This window comes from Hyperolius riggenbachi, chromosome 11 (genome assembly GCF_040937935.1).
Source record: "Hyperolius riggenbachi isolate aHypRig1 chromosome 11, aHypRig1.pri, whole genome shotgun sequence".
In the NCBI taxonomy this organism is placed as follows: domain Eukaryota; kingdom Metazoa; phylum Chordata; class Amphibia; order Anura; family Hyperoliidae; genus Hyperolius; species Hyperolius riggenbachi.
The window spans coordinates 195,899,214-195,916,890 of NC_090656.1; the positions used below are offsets into that span (position 1 = coordinate 195,899,214).

The following is a 17,677-nucleotide window of genomic DNA, read 5'->3' on the forward strand; positions in this document are numbered from 1 at the left end:
TCCCCTCTTTTTCTTTTCCCTTCCTCTCCCCCCCCCTCCCCCTCGCTTCTCCTTCCCACCCCTCCCCTTTTCTCCACACTGTCAAATGCAAATGTATACTCACATCAACAGTTGAAAGGATGATCCTCGGTGCTGCGCTCCGTGACTACATATACTGTATACTCACATCAAGAAATATCTCTGGTTGTTTCTATATATATTTACTGGAAATATTTTTAAGATGCAGACCATGAGCTATTTGTAATGTTTTGAGTAGTGAGCCTCCTGTTTTATGTTTTAAGGCACTGTTTCTACTGATCCTATGATGCGTCTGTTGACCGTGAAACGTGTTGTAATGAATAAAAAGTCTGAATCTTGTGATTGGTGAATCTTTCAAGGTAAGCTAAGACTTACCAATTTTATTATTAGTATTATTGGATTCCATCTTTCAATTTAAACCTTTAATTTTTGGGGGAGTCTCTCAGTTTTTCCCATTTTCCAGAAAACCAGCCCTTTCCAACTCATGTATGTAGCACTACCCTACATGCAATTGAAATTTTTCTCGTTAGTGTTTACAAGAATGCATATACCAAGAGTAGTCCTCTATCTCTGTCTGCAACACTGTAAGTTCCAGATCTTCACCTTCTGAGTCTTGTGGTTATCGGAACTCGTAATGGAGAAAAGAGGCGCCAAAATAATAAAATCAGATACTAAGGGCTCTTTCACATTAGGGCAGATTTTCTGCGTTTCAACACAAAGGGTAAAGTTTGCATTACCCAAGGTGAAATTAAAGTCCATAGACTTTCATTTTAGCTTTCACATTTAACGCAGCCTTTTTGTGCGTTGCGTTACACTGCACCCAGGCGCAGTTTTTCGGCCAACGCTAGCTTTATGCGTTACAATGTTAGTCAATGTAAAACGCATACTATGCGCGTTTTTCATCCGTTAACGCAGGCAATCAGTCCCAGGATGCAACAGAGGAACAATGTAGAAAGTTGAGAACTAAAAGAAAAAAAAATTACCTGCGTTTTTTTATGTGCTGTAACGCATTGAAAACTGCAGTGCAACGCATATCAAAACGCATTAAATCGCATACAACAAAACGTATGCTTTGAGCGTTCTCCAACGCAAGCTCTTATGTGAAAGAGCCCTTAAAAGTTTAAAAGTGCTTAGGAGGCAGTAGTGGACTTACCTCCTGCAAGCAGACACAATAGGCTGTGTATTCAAAATAAAGCAAATTTATTGGTACACTCCAGGGGGTATTTGCAACGCATTTCTCAGGCTTGCACCTGCTTCATCAGGCAATAGACAATAGGAGTACACAACAGCATTTGGTCCGGGTTACACCTGGCGCCTCAGTCTTGTAATATTTCAGCATTTCTCATACCTAGCTACAGTACCTCCAGCTTCTGCTATGCCCAAATCTCTCTGCGAATGTTCTACTTAGAATGATGAGTGTTTTGTGTGAACAGTAGCCAGGGCAGTTACAGTATCAGAGAGACCACTCACCAGGAGTTGGGGTTCTGTGGCTGAGTAAGAGTGATGCCTGAGTGATGCAAGGGTTCAGAAGACAAAACTCAAGGATTTGAAGGCTTCAGACAGTGAGATGAGGAGAAAGAGGACTAGTTTCATCTTAGGGATTTTGTGGAACACTTATGAGAAAGAGTGGATACACTGGGATGAATACTGTGTAGGCATTCCTTCCACTACAACAAAGGATGCAGATAATTCCAAACACTACACCATTGGGGAAACAGATAGTACTTGTGGCAGGTACACAAATTTCCCTTGCACAGGATCCATAGGGGGCAATGAAATATATGCCTTATATGAGAAGGCTTGAAAGTTATTTATGGAGTTTGATGGCAGCTGTGCTGCCCTGTAACAATAGCTGTGTCTTTTTTTTTCTTTTCAATAAATCTTTATTGAAATTAATGCAAAATAAACAAACAGGGCATTTTAGATTCAAGACTGCTTTGAAAGAATACCTGGATAAAATGAGGTACAGACTAACCAGCAAGCTTATGGTGAACCAGAACTCATTGGCGTGTGTAAGGGGCTACAATGATACAATAGTAAGAGGGCTTTTGGACCATTGTAGCCCCTTACGCACTCAAATGAGTTCTGAATCACCATGACCTTGCTGGTTAGTCTGTACCTCTGGGTGTTTCAAGTCCTACTCCATAGAGCCACATTTATCTATGCCATGCACTGATGAGGATCAACCAATCCAAAACAGTCTGTATGCATGTTGGATTATTATGGCTCTGTACAAATAACAAGCTGACACATCATTGCATTCCAGCGGATCTGGAGGTGTGTTTAGCTTCTAAGGACAACAAAGGTTGATTTGCATATTTCAGCAATGATGCACTGGGAGACATCTCAGAGCTCACTCCAACCTGAATTATCGCAAATATTTTCTGTTTTAACCTCCTGGGCGATACAATAACATCGCCAGGGGGGCGGGGCAGCACTTACCTCGGGGTGGGAGGGGGGGGGGGGGAAGCAGGCCTAGATTTACCTAACAGGAGCCTATAGGCAAAGATGTCCTGCCACCTTAGACTTGGCCCCCCTGAACCTACAAACCCCCACCAAACCGCATTGCAAGTGTGCTTGCTGGCCCAGCTGTCATTTCACCCTTACTTCCCCTACCTGTCATACGTAACTACAGATGTCCCTTAGCATTAGGTAGCCAGAAGTAGCATCAGTATTAAAGAGACACTGAAGCGAGAATAAATCTCGCTTCAGAGCTCACAGTTAGCAGGGGCATGTGTGCCCCTGCTAAACCGCCGCTAAACGGGGGTCCCTTCACCCCCAAACCCCCCACTGCAACACTTGGTCGCAGACTTGGTCTCTCCTGGAGGCAGGGCTAACGGCTGCAGCCTTGCCTCCAGTCGCGTCTATCAGTGGCGCATCGCCGCCTCTCCCCCGCCCCTCTCAGTGAAGGAAGACTGAGAGGGGCGGGGGAGAGGCGGAGATACGCGCTGACAGACGCGCGTGGGGCAGGGCTGCGGCGGTTAGCCCTGCCCCAACCAGGAAGCGCTCCCCTGCTGCACCGAGGGGATTTGGGGGTGAAGGGACCCCCGTTTAGCGGCGCGATAGCGGCGGTTTAGCAGGGGCACACATGCCCCTGCTATCTATGAGGTCTGAAGCGAGATTTATTCTCGCTTCAGACTCTCTTTAAGTAGCTAGAGGTGCCCCCAAGTAGTAGGTAGTTAGAGGAACCTCAGTATTAAGTAGCTAGAGGAGCCCCTAATTAAAGGGCGATCTCTTCAGTGGAATGCCGAGAGCAGAGTGAGTAACCTCTCAATAACACTCTCATCAGGACTCTGCATAATGAAGGAGGGAGGGAGGCGCTCGGGGAGGAAAGTGTGCAGCCTTTCCATCATCAGGCGCCTGAAGGCATGTGCCTACAATGCCTTATGGTAAATCCGGCATTGGGGGGGGGAAGCCTTTGTGGGTGCAGGCACAGTAGCGGTTTCCCAATCGGGCTCCACTCTACTGATCAGGCAGAAATAGCCGAGCTTGATCGGGTCCACATGCCTGCGTATTAGAGCGGATCGGATCGTGCTTGCCTTTTTATGCCGGAGCCCGAGTGGAGAACCGCTAGTGCGCCTTTGCACACGCTGACAAGATCTTCAGAGGGTCCCTGCGCTGGATCGCCTCTGCTGGGGAGGACAGGGGAAGCCTCTTTAGGATCCAGAGGGTACATACCTTTAGGATCTCCCTCCCAAGGTATGTACCCTCCAGGGGCACTTTTTTCTTATAGGTACTCTTTTAAGTAAGAGATAGGAGATTGAAACCACAGTACATAGCAGAATAAACACAATATACAGCAGTGTAAGCAAGATACATTGAAGAGGCAGTATCTCTATAAACATTTGTCGGTAACAGCGACCAGTGTCTGATCTTTGCGGTCCTTGTGAAGATGGCTCGAAACCTCCTACGGGAGCAAAAAGTGGAAATGTACTCTGGCTCTGTCCATGAGTGCTGACAAGGCCTGGAAATCGTTTATACCCGGAGTGGAGCTTTAATCGTGTCACTCACCTCTCCAGTCAGGAATCTAGGCACCTATCAGGAACACAGGGACAGCTTACTGGGAACCCTTGAAGCTTATCGCCTTGGCATTCTCTGTGTCGTCCTCTCTGACCTTCCTGACTCTGGGATCTGAGAGTGAACTCTGAATAAATAGAACCATGCACAAGAAGGACTGTCAGTAAAGGATTAATGGAGAGAGCTGCTAGCCATTCATTATTGTGTCCTGATTGTACATCTATAAGCCATGCTGTGTGGTGTGGATCGGAGAGATGACAGTGACAAGTCTTACACGCTGGATGTGGACTGAGAGGAGGAATGAAAGCACTGCGGGCCGGCCGTGCAAGCTATGAATGCCTAGGCTGTGTCTGGGACTCTCTGTTACTTATAGGGATTAGTTAGTTTGCAGAAGGGGATACTCTGTATGGCCTGTGAACATTGCCTGCCTGCTGCATTGCTGAATATTACTCTGCCTTTCAGAGGGCTTTTTATGGGCCCTGAATGTACTGCGGAGATTATAGAATTTGTCATTGATCCTTTGCTTTGAGCTGTTAACTAATTAGGGATTAAAAAGGGGCACAGGGATTAATCAAGTCCCATTTGAAGATAAATCATGTTGTTATCTCAGCACATTAAAAATACTCAGCCTATTCAGTGTCCTTATAATGGGGTTAAATGAGGCCGATTCACAAAGCCTCTCTGCTGAAGTATCTCACCTTACTTATCAACTCGAAATGTATCTCTCCTTAAAGTGCATCCGAGATAAACTTTTACTCATTGCATAATTGTGTTCCTTTCATATAGTTTATAGGGCATTCCTGAAGCCCAATACTTTTGTTGTTGTTGTTTTAATACCCTAATTCCCTATAAAATAAGCCATCTTCGCCCACAGCTTTTCCAGTGCCTTGGCACTCTGAGGCCCATGTAGCAAGGGCTTATGGGAGCTCAGTCTGAGCAGGAGGAGGTTACTAGTCAGAGATTTCAGAGGCAGAGGGGAGGAGGGGAGGGGAGTGAAGTTTTTACAGGCTGAGGGCTGGAGATGCAGATCAGCTTGCCTGTGTGTAACGATCACAAACAGAACATGCCTCCCCTCATTGTATCACAGGAAGAAATAATGATAAAGTGTTGAAGCTGTTTGCAGCTAGATTTTCTGTGTAAACTATCTAAACTTTAGATAAGATATATAGACAAGTTACTTGTTATAGTTAGTTTTTCATCTCGGATCCACTTTATAGCAAACCTGAAGCAAAAATAAACTTATGAGATAATGAATTGTATGTGTAGTACAGCTGAGGAATGGAACATTAGTAGCAAAGAAAAGAGACTCATATTGTTTTCCAATACAGAAAGAGTTTAAAGAGAACCCGAGGTGGCCTTGTATTACGTAAGTGGGGCACAGAGGCTGGTTGGTCACACTAACACCAGCCTCTGTTGCCCCATCGTGTGTGTCAAAGACCCCCCTGCTTGCCGCTATACCCCCGCAGAGCTGGCGACACGCAGCGTGTCGCCAGCACAATGTTTACTCTAGCGCTGTCTGTCAGCGCCGCTCCGCCGCCTCCTCCGCATCGCCGCTACCCGCCCTCGTCCCTTCCCTCCCGCTGATTGGAGGGAAGGGACGAGGGCGGGTAGCGGCGATGCGGAGGAGGCGTGGGAGCGGCGCTGACAGACAGCGCTAGAGTAAACATTGTGCTGGCGACGCGCTGCGTGTCGCCAGCACTGCAGGGAGTTTAGCGGCGAGCAGGGGGGTCTTTGACACACACGATGGGGCAACAGAGGCTGGTGTTAGTGTGCCCAACCAGCCTCTGTGCCCCACTTACGTAATACAAGGCCACCTCGGGTTCTCTTTAAGTATACTTTAGCCATTTTAAAAGTTTAAAAACGGGGAGCAGGCATTTGTAGGAGCCTCTCCTCATGTCCACCACTCCCCCCGTTCTCCTCCATCCGTCTCCATTAAGGCCTAATGTCCACCCGATCCTACTTCTGGGTTGGCAGGGTCGGTACACGCTGTGCAGGTGTCGCCTGGCAACCCAGGTCCTTGATCATGCACCTGCGACCGGGAGCGCTCCTGGCTGTGGGGTAAAGGAAACCTGTAAAAATAAAATTGCCCCTGGGGGTAGTTATCTCTGGAGGGGGAAGCCTCTTGATCCTAAAGAGGCTTCCCCCATCATGCTTAGTCATTTGGATCGAGCACTGGCTTCCCGGATACAGAGCAGCAATAATATTTACAATTGTCACTGCGCAGAAGCGGCTCTCCAATCGGGCTACGGCTGATATAGCTGAGCAGGGGTGTTGCTAGGCTCCTAAGAGATCTGGGGCACTACAGCCGTAAAATGGGTGTGGCCATGCACCAGAATGTGGTGTGGTCATGGGTGGAGCCAAATTTACATGAACTTAACAGCGGTCTCAGTAGGCTTGCCCAGTAAAATGTTGGATGAAGCCCCCTCTCCATTAATACAAAAAAACAACAACCCCAACATTTATTTATTCGTTTATTGCATTTATAAAGTGCTAACATATAACGCAGTGCCGCTGGACATTAGTTAAAGGGAAGGTCCTAGCAAAAAAAAAAAATGAGTTTCACTTACCTGGGGCTTCTACCAGCCCCATGTAGCCATCCTGTGCCCTCGTAGTCACTCACTGCTGCTCCAGTCCCCCACTGGCAGCTTTCTGACCTCGGAGGTCAGGGCCACATTGCATACATTTTTACGCATTCCAGCTAGTGCAGGAACAAAAATGTACGCGTTGCACCAGTAACGCGTAAAAATGTATGTGTTAATGTTCCTGCACTAGCGGAAATGTGTAAAAATGTACGCAATTCGGCCCTGACCTCCGAGGTCAGAAAGCTGCCAGCGGGGGACTGGAGCAGCAGTGAGTGACTATGAGGGCACAGGATGGCTGCATGGGGCTGGTAGAAGCCCCAGGTAAGTGAAACTCATTTTTTTTTTTTGCTTGGACCTTCCCTTTAAGGTTACAGACAATATTTATTGGTGACATACAGCAATAAGACAATATAGGAATACAAGAAAAACCAGATTACGCAGCACAGTGGGAGTTGAGGGTAATGCATAGTTAGTCACTGGATGGGAGCATGGAGATTAGGCAAATCGAGTTCACTCAGATCCATAGGATGGGTGTACAGTAATGGAGTTGTGTGATCTGGTAGGAAACACAAGGAGGAGGACCCTGCCCGAAGGCTTACAATCTAGAGGGAGAGGTAGGGACAAGAAAGGTAGGGGACCAGGTAGGGAACCAAAAATGCAGCATATCACAAAGCTAGACAGAGTTAACTGTCCTGGCTGGTCTGACTTTCTGCTTGCAGGCTGGCCTGTTGCCAGGTTGTTTGGCAGCCCCCCATAGCTTTCCCTGACCTTCTAGTGGACTAATTCCCATGCTCCCATGGGCCTCTTATTCAGGCACCACAACACCTAGCATGCCCCCATAGAAGAACCACAGCTCCCTGCATGCTCCCATAAAAGCACCACAGCACCCAGTATGCCCCCATAGAGGCACCACAGCACCCAGTATGGCACCACAGCACCCAGTATGCCCCTATAAAGGCACCACAGCACCCAGCATACCCCCAAATGATACACCACAGCTCCCAGCATGCCCACCATTGAGGCACCACAGCACCCAGCATGGCACCACAGCACCCAGTAAGCCCCTATAAAGGCACCACAGCACCCAGCATACCCCAATTGATGCACCACAGCACCCAGTATGCCCCCATAGAGGCACCACAACACCCAGCATGGCACCACAGCACCCAGTATGCCCACATAAAGGCACAACAGCACCCAGCATACCCCCAATTGATGCACCACAGCACCCAGTATACCCACATAGGCACCCAGCATGGCACCACAGCACCCAGTATTCCCCCATAGAGGCACCACAGCACCCAGTATGCCCCTATAAAGGCACCACAGCTACCCAGCATACCCCCAAATGATGCACCACAGCTCCCAGCATGCCCACCTTTGAGGCACCCAGCATGGCACCACAGCACCCAGTATGCCCCCATAAAGGCACCCAGCATGGCACCACAGCACCCAGCATACCCCCAAATGATGCACCACAGCTCCCAGCATGCCCACCTTTGAGGCACCCAGCATGGCACCACAGCACCCAGTATGCCCCCATAAAGGCACCCAGCATGGCACCACAGCACCCAGCATACCCCCAAATGATGCACCACAGCTCCCAGCATGCCCACCATTGAGGCACCACAGCTGATTCTGCCTGAGGAAACATCCGGGGAACGCCAGAATACATCCGGGGCACCTGCCACTAATCTTTGGGGCTAGCAACGCCACTGTAGATGAGCCCAATCGGGTCCGCTCTACTGAGCAAGCGAATACGGCTCACCCCTGCACAGTAGAGCAGACCCAATCGGGCTCTCCTAATACCGTTGGAGCCGCTACTGCGCATGTGCACACTCCGACAAGTGGCCGACAAGGAGATCTTCGGGGGGTCCCAGCGCTGGATCCCCTCTGCTGAGGAGGAAGAGGGAAGACTCTTTAAGAACCAGAGACTTCCCCCTCCTGAGGTAGGTACCCCTCAGGGGCTCATTTTCTGTTACAGATTATCTTTAATTATTTAGAACCCAGAAGTTATTTAGGAACATTGATGAAAACTTGTCAGTGTCATCATTGGTCCCGAAGTGCATGATATTGAGAAAATAACTCCTGCATCCTTTATTTCTTTAACAGATTGTGCCAAAAGTGACTAAAGTGTGAAATGGAAAAGATTGAGGGCTCTTTTTGACACTAGCTAACACGTGCCAGAACCTGATTTCATGCACGTGTTATGGCACACGGCATGACATTGGGAAGTTGCGGTTCGACGTGTATCTGTTTCACCCGATGGAAAAAATGCTTGCGTTGTGTGATTAAAAGCTCCCAGAGGAGTTACAACACTATGGAACGCTTTGTCTAATGTGAACAGTAACATGAAAGTCAATAGACTTAGGCTTGCAGCTTGATGAAGTTTCTGCATTTGAAGGGTAATATAGAGTGACCAGATGTCCCGGATTGCCCGGGACACGTCCCGGATTCGGGGTCCGCTGTCCTAGGCTGCATGAGGTCCCGCTTTTAGCAGCGGGACGTCCCGGCCTCGGGACTCTGGCCACTCTATCTTCATGAACTGGCAGCGGCGTCTATAGACGCCGTGGCAGTTCATTGCCCGCAGCCCCGCTCCAGCCTCCTTAGTCTTCCGGTGTTTTGACACCGGCAGGCGAGCAGGGCTACGGCAAGATGGCTGCCGAAGCCCTGTACTGGAGACTATTTGTGTCTCCAGTACAGGGCTTCGGGCGCCATCTTGCCGTAGCCCTGTCAGCGCAGGAGACAAGAGCAGGAGGAATGTGGTCCCGGGAGCAGCGCGCCAGAGGACGGAGACTTCTGCCAGGTGAGTAAATGCTTTCTTTTCCAGGTGAAATGTTTGCCCACATTGCGTTTATTTTCTGGTGAAATGTTTGCCCACATTGCGTTAATTTTCTGGTGAAATGTTTGCCCACATTGCGTTTATTTTCTGGTGAAATGTTTGCCCGCATTGTGTTTATTTTCTGGTGAAATGTTTGCCCGCATTGCGTTTATTTTCTGGTGAAATGTTTGCCCGCATTGCATTTATTTTCTGGTGAAATGTTTGCCCGCATTGCATTTATTTTCTGGTGAAATGTTTGCCCGCATTGCGTTTATTTTGTACTGACATGTTTGCCCGCATTGCGTTTATTTTGTACTGACATGTTTGCCCGCATTGCGTTTATTTTGTACTGACATGTTGCCGGCATTGCGTTTATTTTGTACTGACATGTTTGCCAGCATTGCGTTTATTTTGTACTGACATGTTGCCCGCATTGCGTTTATTTTCTATTGAAATGTTTGCCCGCATTGCGTTTATTTTATACTGACATGTTGCCCGCATTGCGTTTATTTTGTGCTGACATGTTGCCCATTGCGTTTATTTTCTGGTGTCCGGGGGAATTGTTACTGCATTTATTATTTAATGGTCATAGATGGCTATGTTTGCTGCTTTGTGGTTACGGTATACTATTAGCATCACACAGTTTCTGCACACCCATGATACAAAGTCTCGTTTGTCCACATCATGGCGTAAACACTGCTTTCTTATGCCTCGCTGTTACATCATTACGTTAGCTCCGCCCATACAATGTCATGGACACGCCCACTTTCTGACACAACCCCCCACCCCCAGTCTTCGTCACTGCGCGCTCCTCAGTCCCCCCACTTTTCGCCCCTCCCCGTCCCAGGTTGGACGCACAAAAATCTGGTCACTCTAGGTAATAGTGCCCGGCAAATTCATGATGAGATCATGGCAGTTTATGGAAACGATTACCCATGGCACCATTGTGAGGTGGAAAAGGGATTTCCAATGTGGTCTTATGTTCCTCATAGATGAGCCAAGACCATGTCAGACCATTATTGATGGATGATGCAGTCACATTGAAGAAAGTGGAGTGTTAATCCTGGAAGACAGACAGACAACCATCCAAATGATCATGAATGAAACTGGTCTCAGTTGTGGTAGTGTGCTGAAAATTATTCACGATGAAGTGAATGTGTAAGGTGTCTGCACGCTGGGTTTCATGTTTGCTAACCCCTTTCCAGAAACAAACCCGACGTGACTTTTGCAGACAGATTTTGATGCAGTTGGCACAGGATGAAGAGGAATTGCTGATTTGAGAACACTTATGGTGTCATTCTTGATGTGGAGAGTAATTTGAAGAGAGTCTGAAGCCAGTTTTAAAAATAGTTTTTACCTTTTATTCTGCTGAAGGAGGATTGTGACTGCTACGAGAGTTTTTTACCCCCCAAATCCCCGGGGCAAATACCGGGGAGCACTTCTTGATTGAGGTAGAGCTTTGGACTGTAGCTCTGCCTCTCGTCAAATCAATCCTCACTGATCTCTGCCTCTCCCTGCCCCTCTCAGTCTTCTTTCATTGAGAGGGGTGGGGAGAAGCGGAGATCAGTGAGGATTGATTCGACGAGAGGCAGAGCTACAGCCCTGAGCTCTGCCTCCCTGGGCAGTAAAATCCACGACCAAGAAAGTCTAGGATTTGGGGGATAAAAAATCCTTCTTTCTGCCACGGGATAGCAGAGCTTTAGCAGGAACCATGATCCTTAAAGAGACTCTGTAACGACAAAAAGATCCCCTGGGGGGTACTCACCTCGGGTGGGGGAAGCCTCAGGATCCTAATGAGGCTTCCCACGCCGTCCTCTGTCCCACGGAGGTCTCGCTGCAGCCCTCCGAACAGCCGGCGACTGTGCCGACTGTTCAATTCAATATTTACCTTTGCAGGCTCCAGCGGGGGCGCTGTGGCTGCTTTCGCTCCGAAGGAGGCGGAAATACCCGATCTCAGTCGGGTCCGCTCTACTGCGCAGGCGCCGGAGACTTGCGCCTGCGCAGTAGAGCGGACCCGACTGAGATCGGGTATTTCCGCCTCCTTCGGAGCGAAAGCAGCCAGAGCGCCTGCGCAGGAGCCTGCAAAGGTAAATAGTACGTCACCGCTGTACGGAGGGCTACAGCGAGACCCCCGAGGGACGGCAGACGGCGTGGGAAGCCTCATTAGGATCCTGAGGCTTCCCCCATCCGAGGTGAGTACCCCCCAGGGGACGTTTTAACGTTACAGATTCTCTTTAAGTTAAATTAAAGGTAAAAACTAGTTTTTAAGCTGGCTTCAGAGTCTCTTTAACCCCCTTGGCGGTATGAAAAATACCGCCAGGGGGCAGCGCAGCAGTTTTTTTTTTATTTTTTTTTTTAAAATCATGTAGCGAGCCGAGGGCTCGCTACATGATAGCCGCTGCATCCCCCCAGCCCCGCTGATCGCCTCCGGCGATAGGCGATCAGGAAATCCCGTTCAAAGAACAGAATTTCCTGGAGGGCTTCCCCCGTCGCCATGGCGACGGGGCGGAATGACGTCACCGACGTCGGGACGTCATTGGGAGACCCGATCCACCCCTTGGCGCTGCCTGGCACTGATTGGCCAGGCAGCGCTGGGGGGGGGGGGGGGGCGCGCGCCGCATCGGATAGCGGCGATCGGGCGCGCGGCGATCGGGGTGCTGGCGCAGCTAGCAAAGTGCTAGCTGCGTCCAGCAAAAAAAAAATTATGTAAATCGGCCCAGCAGGGCTTGAGCGGCACCCTCCGGCGGCTTACCCCGTGTCACACACGGGGTTACCGCCAAGGAGGTTAAGGCACAATCTGCAGGCTTCTACAATAATAGTGTCAAGAAATGCTGGGAAAAATCTGTAAGGGCCCATTCACATTTGCTGATCCCAAAACGCTAGCGCTTTTGCTAGCGTTGTGCTATGGCGATTTTGCGTGATTAATGTGAAGAAAAATCACCATTCAAATTTGTCGATTTTTTTACGATCGTGTTTAGCGTTTCTATAGCACTGAAACGGGATTGCCGGGAAATCACCTGAAAATGGTGCAGGGTACGCGTTTGCGTTTGGCGTTTTTGGGCGATTTGCGGCGATTAGCGCAAATCGCCCAAGTAAAGACGGGCCCATAGGGTTTCATTGCACTAGCACTTTCAAAAGTGCTAGCGTTTGAGCGTTTTGCCAAAATCGCCGGCAAAACGCTCAAGTGTGAATGGGCCCTAAATCTGGATGCTGACCTCCACTAGTGATGGTCATGTCTAGGAGAACTCATGGAGAAGCATGTGATCAGTTTGTTCAGGTGATAGATATGCAAGTCTCTGATTTGCTAGCCATGATCATGTGCTAAAGCAGGATGTTATCACAGCAAATCAGAGCTCTGCAAATCTATTAGCTGATCAAACAAATCACATGCTTCTACACAAGTTCTCCTAGACATGACCGTCACTAATGACCAAGTAGAGAAGAGTTAACAACTACAGATCAAAACAAACTTTCTGCCAATTTTTTTAAAGGAAACCTGTAATGAAAAAACAGCACCTGGGGAGTACTAACCTCGGTAGAGGGAAGCCTCTGCATCATAATGAGGCTTCCCCCGCCCTCCTCCGTCCTGGCGATCCAGCGCTGGAAGCCCCCGAATGACGGAGAGGTAAATATTTAACTATCGCAATCCAGCACAGCCACAGTAGAAGCTCTCCGACTCGTGCCTGCGCAGTACAGTGGACCCGCATGGCTATTTCTGTTGGTGCCCATCGGAGAGCCGCTACTGTGTCTGCCCTGGAGCCCTGAAGGTAAATATTGCTGCTGCGTCTGCGGAGTGCTTGTCAGGGAAATGTTCAGGGGAGCCAGGGCTGGATCCTCAAGGCTACAGAGGACGGGAGAAGCCTCTTAGGTGCTGTTTTTTTTTGTTATAGGTTTACTTTAAAGTGAATATTACAAACATGAAAAAAGGCGTGTGGGATAAAGGGCGCCGGGTTTGCTGGTAGTAAAATCTCACTAAAATTAGGGATATTCTACTAATACATTTCCACAGTGGAGTATCTGTATTATTTACCGGTATTTTACTATTGCGAAACCTAACCCTGCTCTCACACAGAACCCTACTTCTACTGATGGCTAGCCCTAAGACCCCCCGGTGGTGCCTAACCCTAACCCCCCCCCCCAATGGCGCCCAACCCTAAATCTTCCTCTTTAACTTAACCCCCCTCTTTCTCAAAGCCGCGATATGTGGCTATGAAGGTAAATTTGGGCGCCTCCCGCCAAGAAGGGACATTTTTTTGCACAGGCTTCTGGCTTGTGAATAACTATATTGCAGCATTGCCTCTGGGCACCCAAATTTACCTTTATAGCTGCATAATGTTCCCCTAATGCCCCTAAATGCGGCTGTTATCATAGGTGCTTATGATGGTGCCGTTTTTTTCCTTAAAGGACCTCTTTCGCGTAAACATATACAATTAAAAAGTACATTTCTTCCAGGGTAAAATGAGCCATAAATTACTTTTCTCCTATGTTGCTGTCACTTACAGTACGTAGTAAAAATCTGACAGAACCGACAGGTTTTGGATTAGCCCATCTCCTCATGGGGAGTTCACAGGGATTTCCTTATTTTCAAACTGCACTTAGTGAATGGCAATTGCTCCGTTCCACTGCCAACAAAATCTATGGTGAGCTGGGAGGCTGGTCAGCATCTTTGTATAAATATTTTTCAGGGAGTGTCTTTATAAAGAATAAAGGCCATGCTGAGAATCCTCTAAGGAGAGATGGACTAGCCCAAACCCTGTAATGTCAGATTTCTACTACTTACTGTAAGTGACAGCAACGTGGGAGAGAAGTAATTTATGGCTCATTTTACTCAGGAAGAAGCATACTTCTTATTTGTATGCGTTTTAAATTTTAAGATTTTCGTGACAGTTTCCAATACCCAACCTTATAATTACTTATATCATCAATTTATTTTCACTCCAGGTTTGAGAATCAAACATCACCAGGGCTTGAGAATCAAATATTTTATGACTATACCGTATATACTCGGATACAAGTCGACCCCGTGTATAAGTCGACCCCCAAATTTGATCCCCAAAAGCTGGTATTTTTCAAAGTCTCAAGTATAAGTCGGCCTAGGAAAGTTGATGGCTGCAGGTGGGGACTAGGAGGGGTTACTGGTTTTGCACTTGCGGTCCAAGAGAAGTAATGTCTGCACTTAGGGACCAGGAGAAGTTAATGGCTGTAGTGCATAAAACTCTGCGGCCATTAACTCCTCCTGGTCCCCAGGTGCTGCTTCAGCTTTTCACATATGCAGAGCAGATATATGCACATATTTAGGCATCAAGTACTATGGGCAGTTTTCCCTACAAACTCCCCTTCCCAGCAGCTGCGGTGCCTTCCACTCTCTCCCCCGGGTGGCCCCCTCGCCTCCCACCCCCGTGTTCTGTGAAAACAATGTAGCAGAGCTGTCATACGTGACCTATTCCTTTTTAACTGCAAACCTCCCCTCCCAGCCGCTATGGTGCCTTCCGCTCTCTCCCCCGGGTGGCCGCCTCTCTCCCCCGTGTTCAGTGACAACAGCGTAGCAGAGCTGACATAAGTTACCTAATCCACCGCTGCGCGCTGTGTCCTTTGATCTCCTCCTCGTTCATGCCGGCGAGCATACTATAGCGTCTCTCCCGCTTCAGTACCATGTGACTCCCGATGTCACATGGTACTGGAAGCGGGAGAGACGCTATAGTATGCTCGCCGGCATGAACGAGGAGGAGATCAAAGGACACAGCGCGCAGCGGTGGATTAGGTAACGTATGTCAGCTCTGCTACGCTGTTGTCACTGAACACGGGGGAGAGAGGCGGCCACCAGGGGAGAGAGCGGAAGGCACCATAGCGGCTGGGAGGGGAGGTTTGTAGGTAAAACTGGCAACAGTTATGATTAGGAGGAGACAGGAGGGAGGGAGAGCTAGTGAGGGGGCAGTGCAGTGTAGCCTAATGAGGAGAAAGTGGCACCCCGACCCTGGCTATAAGTTTGGAAATTTAGGTCTGACGCGACTATAAGTCGACCCCCCCACTTTTACATTGTGAGGCAGTCCTAAATTTCTCGACTTGTAGTCGAGTATATACGGTAATATGATCCCGGAGTTGCAACCCTTTGGTTTGCACAGCACATAGATAGTTTGCATCTCACCCAAGAAATGTCATAAAATGAGAAATGAGGTGCCGTGTTTTCTGTGAAGCAATAGAGACAGTTCTTGGGGGTGACAGAAATGTCAGAGGCTCCCTGCCAGGAAGTGGACATTGCCTAAAATGTTTGATCACCTCCATCTGCTGTGACATTGTATCTCTCCAGTTCTAAATACGACCAGCGCGCTCAGTTACTCCTTGCCCTTGGTGAGTGATATTTCATATCTTGTATAATTATCACACTACCTGCTATTACAGTTTTGTTCATGTGATGAGGTTTGTGTGCCTTCCCTGTGTTCCACTTCAAGCTATTAATATGTATGGCCATTGCTTGCAGACTTATATGACTAATTGCATGAAATCACCATTTATCTTTAGGAAGGTAAAATAGATCTGATTATGAGGAAATGTATCTGAAACTATAATCATATTGCAGTGCCAAAGCGAATGTATATCCCTTTAAAGGTTGTTAGGATTTGGTATGCACAGTTTTATGCATTGCATGTAAACCATTGTTGCATTATTCATTTTATTATTTCATTTCTTTTTATTATTATCTGGGTGGTTGGGTTTGTAATGCTGACTTCCTGTGCGAATGTCACATGCCACAAACACTGGTTCACAGGACCAGGCCCCGGACTCTCCCACAGGCCGGAACCCCCAAACCATACCTAGAGGGATGTACAGGTGAGCCCTCTGTAAGGTGCCTGGCTCTTCTACTGACCACATATACTATTGCTCCGTTGTTATTGCCTGATGAGGCGGGATCAATCCTGCGAAACGCGTTGCATATTTGGAGTTCATAAATAAAATATATTGACTGTCTTTACTACAGTCGTTGTGTGTCTACTTGGAGGAGGTAAGTCCACCACTACCTCCTCTATTTACCAAGAATTTGGTTTTTAAACTCATTTAGCTTCCTTTTATCCTTTTGGCGCCTCTGTTCTCCTGCATAATATTGAGTCCACCCTGGGTGGAGGGTTGAACCCCCTTTTTTCTCATCTACAAACAGCGACTTCTTATTCCTGAGTGGGGTCAGGAAAATCTCCCCACCTACCTTTACAGTGGTTGCCTAATGGTAACCCTGGTTTGTGAGTATTAATATTTACTCTATTTAATAACCATTTACCAGTACATATTACACTATTGGGGCTCTTGGTGTTCCTTGTTTTTAACTGGATTAAACTGAATAGCAGTCTGTAAACTGTCCAGAATGAAAGGACACCTGTGTGGGAAAAAAATCTCCCCTATGGAGTACTCACCTCGGGAGGGGGAAGCCTTTTGATCCTAAAGAGGCTTCCCCCGTCAACCTTTGTAGACCCCTTCCACCACTGGGACCCCCAGAAAGCGGCCTCCTCGTGCATTTTCCTGGTTTCAGCATTGGAAACATTTCTTATAGCTATATATTGCTATTTATTGGTCTAATTGGTATATTTAGATATGCAGAATTCTCCCCCCAGAGCATTCTGGGGGATCAGGTATATCTTCTACTAGATTCAGAACGCTCAGAAACAAACATTCTACAGAGCTGAATCTGACAGGAGTAAAGATGTTACTACCTGTGGTAAATTTCTAAATGTAAATCAAGAAGAGGAAAGATTTTACAACTGGCAAAAAAAATAATAAAAAGGGAAATGTAGTGAAATGAATGTAATGAATGCAATTGCTTTTTTTTTCAAGTATTAAATAGGAACTGTACCCATGGATCGAACTTCATTACATGCAGTAGCTGATACCTTCTTTCACACAGGAAATCTTTACCTTTTCTCAAATAGATCATCCGGGCTCTGTATGGCTGATATTGTGGTGAAACCCCTCCCACAGTGTGATGTCATGACCAAGGTCCTGACAGTTTACTGAATAACGGCTTTTTCCAACTGCCCAGCAAGCAGTATCTCCCCCTGTGCATAGAACTCTCAGTAGCGAACATTCCGTGCAGATCACCTGCCAGGACTAAAGATGTCACCACCAGTGAGACATTTCAGAATGTAAATCAGAGAGAGGAAAGATTTTACAATGGGCAACGCAGACTACATCATCTATAAATAAATATTGTAAACAATAAGCAATTTTATTCATTATGTTATTTTCACGACAG

General features: G+C 47.7%; 1 long non-coding RNA gene across 1 annotated transcript in view; it reads left to right on the plus strand.

The window, feature by feature from the left end:
* Positions 1 to 290: 290 nt before the first annotated feature.
* Positions 291 to 17,677, plus strand: part of LOC137538465 (uncharacterized) — a 200,331-nt gene continuing 182,944 nt past the window's right edge. Inside the window, exon 1 of the long non-coding RNA XR_011024799.1 lies at positions 291 to 377. This is a non-coding gene — a long non-coding RNA (uncharacterized lncRNA). The remainder of the gene's footprint in view (positions 378 to 17,677) is intronic.